Source organism: Rhea americana, unplaced genomic scaffold (genome assembly GCF_003343005.1).
Source record: "Rhea americana isolate MKP2758 unplaced genomic scaffold, rheAme1 scaffold_44, whole genome shotgun sequence".
NCBI classification, from domain to species: domain Eukaryota; kingdom Metazoa; phylum Chordata; class Aves; order Rheiformes; family Rheidae; genus Rhea; species Rhea americana.
This window is the reverse complement of record NW_028186579.1, coordinates 1,347,168-1,360,814: the sequence shown is the minus strand read 5'-3', so window position 1 is coordinate 1,360,814 and position 13,647 is coordinate 1,347,168. Positions and strand designations below refer to the sequence as shown.

The 13,647-nt window shown below is 38.4% G+C and overlaps 1 long non-coding RNA gene across 1 annotated transcript; it reads left to right on the top strand.

Moving 5' to 3' along the window:
- The first annotated feature begins 86 nt into the window (after positions 1-86).
- Positions 87-13,189, top strand: LOC146589663 (uncharacterized). Its single transcript, XR_014897121.1, has 2 exons — positions 87-707; positions 12,861-13,189. It is a non-coding gene; the product is annotated as an uncharacterized LOC146589663 (long non-coding RNA).
- Positions 13,190-13,647: the final 458 nt, after the last annotated feature.

Below are 13,647 nucleotides of genomic sequence, written 5' to 3'. Positions count from 1 at the left end.
AGGCGGCAGAGGAATCCACTTAACTGTTTTTTTTTTAATTAAAAGCAGCAGCTGATACCTCATGGAAAACATTCTTTGTACAGACAATATAGACTCTGTCTGTGCTACATGTTTGCCATAGTTCTCTGTCCCCATTTGACATCATTAGCTATATTTGCCTGAACCCAGTGTTGAGATATGCAAAGAGCAACAGCTATTCTGAGGCAAGCTAAGCACTCAGACTTTGTCTAGACCACAAACAAAATGATGTCCAGGAATGATTTAAAGGCTTCAGTGGAACAGAGTTTTGTTAGACTTTAAGCTTGAAAGGTTCAGGTATGAATTGTGGCAGCAGTAATAAACAGATCATTGTCCAGTTGTGGGCAGGATGGTATGGAGCTCAGGACATGGAGCACATCAGCTGTCCTCCCTGTTGATAACTTCTCTCACGATAGTCTRTCCTTTTCAGACCTTCTAGTTGTCCACAACTTCAGAACCTGAAGCCATAACTTTCCTCTCAACTAAGACCATCCTAGCCAACACAACACGAAGTCTCTGCCCTGACTGTTTTCTGTCTCGGTCACACTCCACCCAGACATCGTCTCCAGGGGAAACTTCAGCTCCAAGGAGGCCCTGTGTTGGATCCAGCTGCACATCGTGAAGACAGCTTGGAGAGAGAGAGAGAGAAAGAGAGAGAGAGAGAGAGAGAGAGACATGTCCTCACAACAGTAAGTCTCCTGCCTGTATAAAAGTAGGAAATAACTGAGAGTAGAAATAGTATCGTTGATTAGAACAACTAATATAATTAGAAAAAAATGCCAAACTTCAGGCACGTAGCCCTTTTTCAGGTCTGAAACAGAAACAGAAAATTTCAAAGCAAGGTCCAAGTAGAGAGCTATTTCTCTGATACATTATGAAATCTTAATCTGTAGGACATCTGAGAGAAAATTAGGCTTCATCTTGCCCACAGCCAGTTTCCTGCTTTCTATGCTGCCTTTAGTAGATTCTTTTCTTTGCTTTAATGTCTGACTGARAGTCTTAGTTGTTACACTAAGTGTCAGCACATACATGTCCTTTGTGTGTAAGGCAACACAGGCTTTACTTAGCAACTATTTTCATGGTTAGAAAATGCCAAATAGTTGGGATTTCTGCCCTTTTGCACAAGTCCTGCCTCAGAGTGAGCCCTGTCTCCTGATCAATGATTGCATCAAAGGTTCTGGCAAGGACTTAGATATAAAGGCTAAATATAAGGCCTTCATCAGCACGAGGTGTTAGGAGGAGGAGAGGGTGGAGAACTTGAGGAAAAAATAGTTGGCCTTGGTAGAAAATTCAGAGAAAATGAGTTATTCATTGTGGGCTACATAACTTTGGACACTGAAATTTAAAAAATTGGACAATCTCAGAATTTTTCAGAGTCAGAATCTAGTAAATGCTAGAGATAAAATGTTTGTGGTCAGCAGAAAATTGTCCCAACTGYAGCTGACTGCTTCCATTCTGTAACTATGCATACCCACAAATACCAAGTAACCAAAACACTTTCCRTTTCTTAATAGACTGTCTGTTGTTAATTATTTTAGTTGCTTGCAGGGAACAATGGAGGTGGATTGTAAATGATGGCTCAGAAATGATGAGAAATAAATAATAACTATTTTTAATGCTTTGGATTTTACTAGTATATAGTGCCTCTCATTAGAASATCTCAAAGCACTTAGGGATAACTAATACTATTGCACTCAATTTACAAGCTAGTAGAGAGGGGTTAGGGAGTTAGGATGGTATTTAAATTTGAACAGGGTGCTGGGATGGCTTTTGCTGCAGCTATTTATAGAGGATTTACACGACTGTAGTGTTTATTGTGTCTTTCAATAAAAAGCAGCTGCAGAAACACACAGCTGGCAAGCTTCAGTACCTGTGAGATACAAAAGATATTATCCAGAAAGCTGATGCACAGGTACAGGRAGATTCACATGCTTTCTGCAACAATTTAAGTATTGCTTTTCTAACAAAAGTCTGAACTGATTTTAAATGTTTATGTTGTTTATGTTCAAAATTCTCTCTCTGCCTGTTCCTCAGCCAGATCCTCATCCTAATATAAATCAGTCGACCACATCACTTAGCTACAGAATCAAATTCTTCAGCTAGGCCTTTACTGCCAAGTTATCCTAGGCTCTGGTACAGGTATTGTCCCTAGAGACRCTCTCATCCACAAACAGAAACCTTCCCTCAAGGTTAGCAGCGTTACTGACCCAGATTTGCTTGCAGATTCGCCAAACATGTGGGCTGTGTACTGATTGCACTCTTGCTGACATTGGACCTACTTTCCCATGAGAAAACAGTACAAAAATGGATTCTRTAGCCTCCTTCGATCCTTTTACAGTCCCATCTTTCTACAAGACCATGATTCCCCTCACTTTTGCACACTAGCAAGACGCTAGACAGCTCTACGCTGTCTCCGTACACACATCAYACAAGGGAGATGAAAGGATCAAAGATGTGACCATAAGTTGAACATCTGCATCTGCCCATGATCTATTTGCTTTGACGTTTTCTTATCTCACATGCCTTTCATAAACTCCAGAACTTTCAAACCAAATCCTGCTGTCTTCCACTGTATTATCCTAACTTGTGCTGGAAGAATGAATGCAGTTTATACATATCCAGTGATTAAGAGACCATGGAGAGGTTGTAAAGGGGGTGTGACCATCATTAAAGCAAAAGGGCTAAAACAACATTTTGTTGAGCCACCCACATAAGAAGACTGAGTAAGTTTTCTGTGTCTAGCATAGATTGTTAATATTTTTTTTACTTTTGTTTCTGCAGGAGATGAGTTGGGGCTTAAAGCTTTGTTCTTTCAGGGAGTCTCTTGTGAGAGGCCACGTGAAGGTCAGCAGAACTCACCTTATTAAGACAGAATAAAGAGAAAAAAGATTAAAAGAGCACTGGAGATGCTCTGACCCCCCAAAAAAGCACGTTAAATTGCAAAAGTCCAGCATGTCTTGCCCAAACTGCATCATGTCTTTTCATCCAGTAAGTCAGCAGCTTCTGCACTCATTGACTCTATTTTATGGTCCTACTCCTAAGATTTCATAGTGGGGCTCATTAAAATCTGTGGACTTTGGATTAGACTCTGTCCACGCTTATCCAATTAAAAACGTCATTCAGTCCCTTGAGATCATCTTCCTTTAAACTTCTTGTAAAAACAGTTAGAGTTTCTCAGGACAATACAAGATGCACTCTCCACATCACTAAAAGAGCAATGGATACATAAAAAACACATTGGCACCAAACAGCTAATACATCACATTTTGCCATAACTTCACACTCTGTTCAATCTTACAGATGTCAGTTCTTTGCCACGTTTGGCCCTAGATTTTCCCACAAAGGGATCCCATTCTTGCATGAGACTGTCTTGGACAAATTGGTATGTCACATGCATTCAGAGGGCCATGATAAACCCTCCCTCTTTGCAGAGGGCTCCCAATTGCATGAAAGGAAGTTCTGCGAGGGTAGAATAAAGTTAAATTATACCATTTAAGCATTTATTATACCATTTAGGCATGGGCTAAAATGAGAGGCTGAATCATGYCAGGGAGCACATCCACAGCACTGTGAAAATGCAATTCTTTATAGTACAAGTGTTTGGGACAAATGGGAAGTAATTTGTGACGTGCCTTCTCAGGGAGCAAGCTATCTCCTTTCCCACCTGCCGTGCAGCCCCGCTGGAATATAGAGAAAGAGGAGAATTTCATGATTTAATGTGCTATTTAACCTCTYTTTTCACACTTGCTGTAGTGAAAGACTTCTGGGCCTGCCCCCTGAGTCCTACACTTGAGCAAACTACAAGGACTGTGAAAGACAGGGATGCTCTTGCTCTGTCTTCCCCATTCCACTGTGCATGCACTTCTGAGATGGACAGTTTACCTTATAAGAAAAAAAACAAAGTTGTTGTAGTCATGAACACTGATGAGCTATGTAAGCATGGGAATGAAGTTCATTGTGTATGTATGTAGGTAGGTTTCTTGCACATCTAGGTCTGACTGTGAATGTACAGGTGAAATATTATCTCTAATAATCTAAAAGAATAATTTAAACAAAAGCAGATAACAKAACACGCTTTCTAAATCAGAGTAAATTTTGAAATGCAACTTCATCTGGGAATATTACAAAAATACACCTGAAAAGGAGATTACATGGGGCCCAATATTTGCTGCCATCGTTCACAAACCATGTGTAAATAAAAGTAAAGGCAAAGGGGTACAATCACCTCCCCTTTTCTATTTTTATTTGCTTCTGCCTTAAACACTCTGCCTAGATGCCAGTAGTAAGTATCTCAAGAATTTATTTGTGGTAGCGCTATAAATAGTGGTTAGGAGCTGCTACACTTCCATCAAATTGCATTTTCTGCAGTTAGGAAAAGGATCACTAGATCTGGCCAGATTTTCGTGACAGCTCAGTTTGCTCATTGCTACCCACAGAGCTGTCAAAAAATACAGTGGCCTGGAAGATTTGAGGTGGAAGATTCTAAATTGTGTTATGGGAGGATTTCACAGGAGGATTCAGTGGAGTCCAGTAATTTATGATTGCGTCTGACCTTAAATGGGGTATCCCAAGGTCATACGTATAAAAAGCTATGCCTCTCTCCACGAGTTTGGTTTTATTAAAAACTCCTTGTATCTTTCATGACAGTTTTAACTTTTCACAAGACACTCACAAATTAGAATCATCTTCCTTGTGGGCCTGCTAATGGAAATCCCCTCATACAGTTATTAGTCACTGTCTTACAATAGCTTCTTGTCTCTAAGTACTTTGATGTTGTACATAAGAGCCATGGATCAATTACATTCATTTTTCCCATTACCGGGCAAATATTTGGACATTTTCTGCTGAGTTGATTCAAGGCAGAGCTAAACCAAAGGAGCTRCATACTGTGCAGGCATTTCTAACCTTCAGAAGCTGAAGGTTTTGTGACCTGGGTGAATTAATAGATGTTTATTCTAGTAGGATAAATGGAAAAACACCATTTCTATTCTAGGCAGATAAATGAAAAGCAAGGAAGATGAGGTTTGTTATGACAAAAATTGTTCACAAGTGGCATGTTGAAATGAGGAAAAGCAGGTATATATTTATATTACAATCCTAACAGAATGTTTGTCAAGAGAGATTCAAGTGGTAAAAAGCATTAGCAATTGTTGTGTTTCCTCACTTACTGAAACAGATATTTCTGCTATAACTAGTCTGCTGAAGTTGACTCAATTGTAAGGATTCAAAATATCCAAATTCATATCTTCTGGAGTGAAAACCCAGAACTTTTTCATTAAGATATGATTTCTTCAAACAAGAACACATTGCTATTTTTTCTTGTCTGTTTCAAACAATAGCTGCAAGTCTTCCACCACTGTGTCATAAACCCATTTTGAAATATTTCACTTGCCAAGATTCTTCTGCAGAACAGAAGAAGGAAGGCAAGCCAGCTGGCATATCGAGCAGTGGCAATCTCAAGTGCTTACCAAATTCAGGAATGTTATAAAATAAGAATAAATGGATGCCATTCTACAAAAAAATAGTGCTGCAGTTATTCCTCAGATGGTCCTGGTCTTCTAAACTTAAAGTTCACTGCTAACCTTTATGGGAATTTTGGCTTGAATAAGGATTTTGAGAAGAGTTTGATTTGGTCATTTTTTAGCAGACAAAACGGATTCTCTGAAACCACTTTTTTGATAATCCAGAGAGGAGTTTCTGTGACTGTGGTATAAACAAACGCTCTGTTAATTCAGCTGCATTATTGCTCTGTTACTAGGGATCAGATCAGGCCTGCCATGCAGAAAGTCAGAACTTCAGCTTTTATGGGCCTCTCTTTCTTCTTTCAGAAATCAGGAACTTCTGAATAATAGGGATGGTGACTCCCTAGTAGTAATCCTAAAAGATAATTCTTCTCCGGGACAGCTATGTGATAGTCATAACTGGGTGAAACAGGAAAAGACATTTCTTTTTGTTAAAAGGCTTAGGAAATTCAGACGAGGAGGCTATTGTCAACATTGTTAATCTAAATAGATAATGGGTTTAGAGAAATTCAATAAATGATAGATGAACAGGTGACTAGATAGTGAATTTCATGATCATGGCAAAATCAYGCTTGTGTTTTTTTCAGTGGTGTTTTAAGGCTATCTTTATCTAAATCTTTATGAATCTTTACTGAGCTCTTTATTGAGTATTTCCATTTACTAAAAAGTCTGATATTCAGCCAGAAAGTTCAGCCAGCTTCTTTGATAAATAACAATATTTCAATCAATCTGTAAATTATTGGAAAACAAGTTCAGTCTGAACCTTGAAAAAGTGAACAGTTTAAAAAAAGTGTAATTTATTTTCAAATCTTTAAAATAAATTTGTGAACCTTGGTACAAAGTTGTCCTATCTGTCATTTCCAAGATAATCTCTTATATCACAAACTTGACTTGACACAAGAGAAGGTATAATCTAACACTTTTATCTGCAGTGACTGTCTGAAAGAGCATAAATTATTATTTAGCTGAAGACTTGATGCTTTCCATTTATGTAAATCTGAGTCAGGAAAAACACCATTGTAATCAATGGACTGTGCAATTGTACAGATAGCAGCAAAAGGGTGMCCCAGTTACACTATTTTTTGCACATTTTATCTTTCTTTACCCATTTCCCAGGCTTCACATCCACTTCTTTATTCCTTAAAACGAAAGACATTGCAAAAAGCTTGGAGCTGGAATAGCCTTATCATTGGGAACAACCCTCAAATCAATGTGGCTTTTATTAAGCATTGTCTTGAAACTCCCTGCCAGGACTTGAACTGAGGACAACAGAAGTTGGTGTATTATTACATTAAGAATATTGTGATTTGTAGCTTAAAATGCTTTATTTCATTTTCACTAAAAATAGTTTTGAAGCATATGCAATTTCAAATAAAATAGGATGAAATTTACTGCCTCCTTCCATTTATGGCTCAAGCAGTTTGTTGGAGACATCATCATTCATCACAATGTCATCTTGTGATGATTATTTTGCCTGCTGGGTAGAGGCATTTTAGTTAAAAGTGAAAGTACCAATTGTGCTAACTATAATTTTGCTTGCAGTATATTGAATAAAGTAAATGTGGCATGGGAGTTAAAAGCACAAATTCTGCGAGGCGCTGAGAACGTCCCCCTAGATGCTGTGCGACCTCAGTTCCCATCCAAGTTGATGGGAAGCTAACGTGTCTCATCTTTTTCAGGGTCAGACCACTGACGATTAAACAATTCTAGCAAATATGATCTCATTCTTATTTGTCTGGGACATTATGAAACACAACATGAAGGAAGTTCAGATGTGGTAGCAGAATACAAAGTACTAACACACCCAGCATGGTGCATGAAATGTGTTTCTTTATAATCCTATATTTCCCAGACAAACACTTGTAAACATTGAAGTAAAACAAAACACATTTCCTTTTTATGAAAAAAATGCCTTAAAAACCACAGGATTAACAACATCAGGGAAGGACAATCCCCTGAAGGGCCTAAATATTGTTTCCAAAACTTGGGCTAAGTTAACTGTATYCAAGCTGGAATTTTTGATGATAGAATATGGAAAAATGTTTTTTAGAAAGATTTGTCCCAGCAAAATACACGCTGAATAGATTTTGAAATAATACCTCATGTTTTGAACAGCCTTATTGGTGACAGAAGAYGTTCCAGTGGTCGGGGTAGGAAATGGGATTCAGAAATCCTGGATTTGGTTTCTATCTTTGCTGCAGGTTTCCCACATTCACAAGAGCAAGCCACTTGATCTGTCCTGTGTCTTGGTCCCACGAATAAAGAAAAGACATTCTGTTTTCTTCAAGTCAGCAGTAATATAGGTGGAACTTACCTGCCATACAGACAGCCAAATATATGCTGAGGCAGTAAGAGTTGATAATACTAAACTATTTATATAGTAAAACACAAAGCAYTGTGGAAAAATACACTGAGGTGAGCTGTTGCTGAATCATATCTATGTAAGTAGACAGAAAATCATGAAATTGTTTGATAGATTTTTATTCAAAGGTAGCAAAAAGTTCCTCCTTTAGGCATCTTTCTTTTTTTCCTGCTCAAGCTGTTTCTAATCATTCATTCAGAATAGGAAAGGTATCACATAAGTAAGCATCCCTGCAAATGAGGAGAATTAAATAGACAAAAAGAATAGTTCACAGTGTGAAAGCACAAGCAATATAATACAGGCCTGGACCAATATCTCTCTGTTAGAGTGTTTTGTCTCTGGCAGCAGCTGGGAGGTTTGATCAGGGGAGGCCTCAATCCGYGTTCTCCTTCTGAGCGTCTGCCCGCTTCCCATCTTGCAGCAGTTACCAGTGCAAGGACTTCTGAGCCAAAGGCTGCATATAGGCTACGAATTTTTAATAGTTAATAACAAAGCATCTCATCTCCATGAATTTGTCTAATRCAGTGATTTGGGAATTTTTTTTCACCAGTTTGTCTTTCACAGAATCCATTCTTTGGTAAAGAGTTCAATAATTTAATCACATTTTGAATTTAAAAAGTACTTCCTTTTTTATTTTTAACCTGTTATCTAATAAAGTGGCCCATAGTTCCTATATTGTTGCAAAATTTTTTTATTGTCATGATTTTAGAAATCTGTACCATACTACCCTTTTGGTCATTCCTTTTGCAAGGGGAGGGTATTATCTATTTATAGATAATTCTCCTTTATAGAAACCTTCTCTGATGCTCTTGTTCCCATTCTCTATGTCTTTCATATTATCCTAACACATCACAGCTGATTGATAGCCAATTTTATATTTGAATTCTTTTGAATCTCTTGTGTGAACACCACCTATTGCTACTGATTTGTCATTGTACTGACTTGTGCCAAAATCTCTGCCACTAATATTTTTGGCTTGCTTTGCTGTGGTTTAACATTTATTTTGCTGGAGATCATATTCTTCCTCTGTTTTCTTTCTCTGTACACAGCTTTCATATTTTGGAAGATGTCTTTCTACTTTGAATGGTTTCTATTACACTACTGTTAAACTATCTTCTTCTTATGGATGTGGTTCTTTCAGAATATGTTTTTGTTGAGGCTAGTGATGTACATTGACTGACATATATTTCTCCTTTAAAAAGTATGCTTACTACTCTTTTAATTGCTGCTTTCAACTCTCCCTTAAAGAGCTTTCTCATCTTTATTTAATTTCCCAACTAAGTACTCTTCAAAAATACTTTGGTGATGACTTATATTTTACTCATGAAACCCAAAATCTCAGAACTGGTTTCTAAATGTTGACTAACCAAAAAAATTAGGAACTAAAGCAAAATAATGAAAGAATCTAATGAAAGTTATCATCATCTGATGATGGAAACATCAATTTGGCTGCATATATTTCACCTTAGTCAGCAAGATGAAGTATGTTAAATGTCCTTTTGGCAAATCTGTCTGTGAAAAGCCAAAGACTACGAATTAAACCACAGTAAGTTCTACCTGCAGCTTTATATACAGCCTTTGTGTACAGAAAATGACCCAGAGTTTTCACACTTCCTCCCTTAGCAATTATGTATGGATCTTCTTAAAGAAATAAACAGAAATGGTTGGGTAGCTCACACAACTGGAATCCTGTGATGGATGGATATAGACTCTAAATTTAGGAAGGACAGGCTGGGACAGCAAGGAGGGGCACTGCCCTTTTGGTGAGAAAGCAGAGGGAATGCACAGAGCTCTGTCTAGAGACAGGTGAGGGGCGAGTTGAGAGCTTTTGGGTCAGGATTAGGGGGCAGTCCAGCATGGGCAATGTTGCATCAATGTTTATAAATACCTAACGGGAGGGAATAAGGAGGATGGGACCAGACTCTTCTCAAGGGTGCCCAGTGACAGGACAAGAAGCAACAGGCACAAACTGAAATACAGGAAATTCCGCTTGAACACAAGAAAACATTTCCTTACTGCAGGGGTGGTTGAACACAGCAGCAGATTGATCAGAGTTGTGGAGTCTTCAGCACTGGAGATAATCAAAACTGCCCAGCATAGTTCTGGGCGATGTGCTCTAGGAGATCCTGCTTAAGCCAGAAGGGTTGGGCCAGGTGATCTCCAGAGGTGTCTTCCAACCTCAACTATTCTGTAATTCTGTGAAGTATAATACAATGTAAATATAAGGGATATCCACTATTACTGCAGCTACTAAAAAGAAGAATGTAACACAAAGAACACCACATTTACATAAAACTCGGACTTCGCTACTAAGTCTTTATGTATCCCCCGATCTTTTTGCAGGAATATGAAGGCACTGTGCCATGTCAATTTGTTTTTAATATTTATAAATATAGTAAAGTAGTTATGAACCTACTGGTCTGTATTACTATTTGCTTTAAATAAAAACTGATTATGTCTTTTTAGAGCACAATTCACCAGTAGGAGAAATTATGTAGATAACATGTACCACAAACATACATATTGTATGTGTATACAAACATATTTATGGTTGTTTATGCATATATATTCTATATGTATAAAGGTGAAAAAGAGATGTTGGAGGGAGGCGCTTTTCCAAGTGTGTAGGGTTTTTTCAAGAGTGTAGGATTGCTGTATTTCTGCCAGTGGGAAAGAGCTGAATTAGTTCTTTATTTTCCACTTTGAGATTTGAATCCTGTAAGAAAGCCAGTAATTTTTGAATAATGGAAGAAACAAGATGGGAAGACTGGAAAAACAGATGTCACTGTAAATGACAAATAAGAATACAATCCTCTTCAACAGAAATTTCTATCCTGCAATTTTCCAATCTGATTTTTTTATATGAAAGTTTTAATGCAGTGTAAAAATAAGTAAATCTCACAAACACATATTTATGTATTATGTACCTATTTTGAATTAGTTTTTRATTTTTGATAATTAAAAACTGTTTAGAAGAGGAAAAGGAGCATGCATAAAGGAGGGATTTTATCATGGATTTTATTATAAGCACAGYTCTAAACTCCATGAAGCAAAGCGCATAGCTCACAGCAGCTGACCTAGAAATCASTGCTCTGAAATGATCTGTGGAAAGGCTGAAGTTCTTCCGTATGTGTCAGAGATACTGGGCTTTCCAGCTGATCAAATAGTTGTTTTAAACCATCCAGTATAATTTTGCTTTTTGTTTCTCACAATAATACCAAACCAGCTTTTTGCTACCACAGAACGAGTCAAATGCACGGAAATAGTAAAAAATAAAAAGACTACTATGTTTAGCCAGAACCATGTTTTGTCATTTTATCATACAAACTATGTCAGCCGGCGGCTGCRTGAGTAATCTAAGCTTCAAACAATATCATTCTGTAGATAAATCAATGGATAGAGACAGAAACAAGCTAGGTCTATTTTAGACATCCTAATGATCAGTAGGTTTTTTTCTAATAGCTTGTTAGACTTCAACCTGTCAAGACTGAAGATTTAGGGACACTGATTCACTTGAGATTTCCTGATTGCATTCCCGCTGGGCTATCTACGAATCACAATAGAAGACTCCTAGGAAAAAGGGAAAAAATGGATAGCTTTCAGGCCTTTATGAGGCACAGGCTATTGTCATGCCCCGACTAAATCCTAATTACTCTGACTAACAATGCAAGCCTGTCACTGCTCGTGCATAATAGTGAGAAAGTTTGCAGTAATTACTATGAAATTCTGCCACTTCTGCTAAGGCCTTCACACGTGCCTTACTGGGACATTGTCTCCCCTGCATGCCATTCATCCAGCTGTTGTTTCCAAAATAATGTTTCCAGGGTGAATCTCATTTGCAATTCAGACCAGACTTGAACATACTCAGTGGGATCAACTGACTCACACGATGGGCTGCAGGATTTAAACAATATTGAGAAGTTACTGACTCAGGGTATCAGATTTCTTGATTCTTCTTTGTATTAACTTCCCTTTTAAAATCAGTGGTTCATGGTAGGTTATTATTCAGCTTTAATGTCACCTTTTTTATTTCTTCTTCTTTTTCTTTATAGCTTATCCATTTCAGAGCTTTATCACTGTTTTAGCTGTTAAATACCTCTAAGCATAATGAAAATAATATTGCACATAGGTGTCTGCAACAGCATATACGCATCTACTTAGAAGGTCACGTCCAACAGTTTAGTGAGAGGCATAGCATTGCTTTCACTGGAGGAAAAAAAGGAAAAGCTTGTAAAACAGAGGCATGGCTTTATTTATGAGTAAAAAAAAGTATTTTGAGATGTTTATACTAGAATAGGAGACTCCAGTCATCTATACTGCTTGATCTCTGATTTCCCAAAACACTTTCCTTCTCATCTTCTATTAACTCTATTGTCTAATCCTGTTGTCATTAAAACTAACCGCAAAATTCTCTGATGAAATCCTGATTCCACAGGAATTAGTAGCAAAGTTGCCATTAGCATCAACAGCTGAGTCCAGAGCCATGCGATGGGTGGCCTCCTTCACACTCCCTGCAGCCTGGAGTCCAGGGGACACAGGCAGGACATGGCAGAGACGAGGGAGAAAAGGTCACGTGCCATCACAAAATTCAGGTGCAGTCAGGGCCTGAACTCAGTGGACACATACACAGCAAGAGGGGATTTCACCTTTATCGATTTAAAGTGCAAGTGTATTCCTCCGTTTCTGATAGATAAAGTCTGGCTCCTAAAGTCTGGCTCCTGCTAGCTTCCAAGCGCTCTCACCTGAACTGAATCAAACCTCTCAGTGCTCAGCACCTTGCAGGATTAGCCCATGGCAGTTCCAAGCTTGCATAACATACCTAGTCACTGCCTTGTATGAAACAGAAAGTGTTCCGCGATGAAGCTTATATAGTTAAATTGTCAGTTATGCGCCACTAAAAATAAATAAATAAATAAAAAGGTCACGATTAAAATTCTTACTCTTTTCCTATTTTACAGGACTTATCCTGGGGAATGCTGAGAGCTTTCTGCCACATCCTCCAGTTGAGAGCACGCTACTCTGAAAGGGGGAGGAGGGTTGACCTAAAAGAATGGAATACTGCTGCTTCCTTTGCACATGTGTGCACAATCTTCAGCTCTCCCTTGCATTCACTCAGTGTATCTTTGGAGCCTGTCYGGCTTGGAATTTATCAGGTGATCGGCTGAAAAGGAAGGGACATTTTTATTTGGCTTGTATAAAATAAAATTTCAAATTAAATCATTTAGAAGCAAGCAAAAAACCTGTAATGATCTGCTTTGAAAATACAAATCCGTTTGCCTGTCAGAAACGCATRTTGATTTCATTAAACTTCCTATGGCAACTGCCCTGACAGCCTGGCCAGCCGGCAGTCCTCTCCCCGATCACACTGGTGCTCAGTGCCCAGGCAGGCAGAGGAACAGGCCAGCAGGAAGGCAGGCACTGACACAGATTGTTCCATTTTGCCAGGTATTTGGTAATGTTGATGTTTCATTCCGGCACAGAACAAAATGAAATGTTGACAACCTGGAATTTCCCACAAAACAGACGTTTCCTTTTCCGGCCAGCTCTAACATACACACACAYGCGCACACACACTTGCAGAATTATTAACTGCTATGTAATGACACCAGACTATATGCCCACTTCCAACGTGTGGTATGGAGGGAATCCAGCCCTCAAAAATCCTGCATTAAAACAGTCACTGGAGAGCTGTGGAGTTTGGAAAGCTGTTAGGTTGCATAGCTCTTCCTTCATGGAGCAACCTGG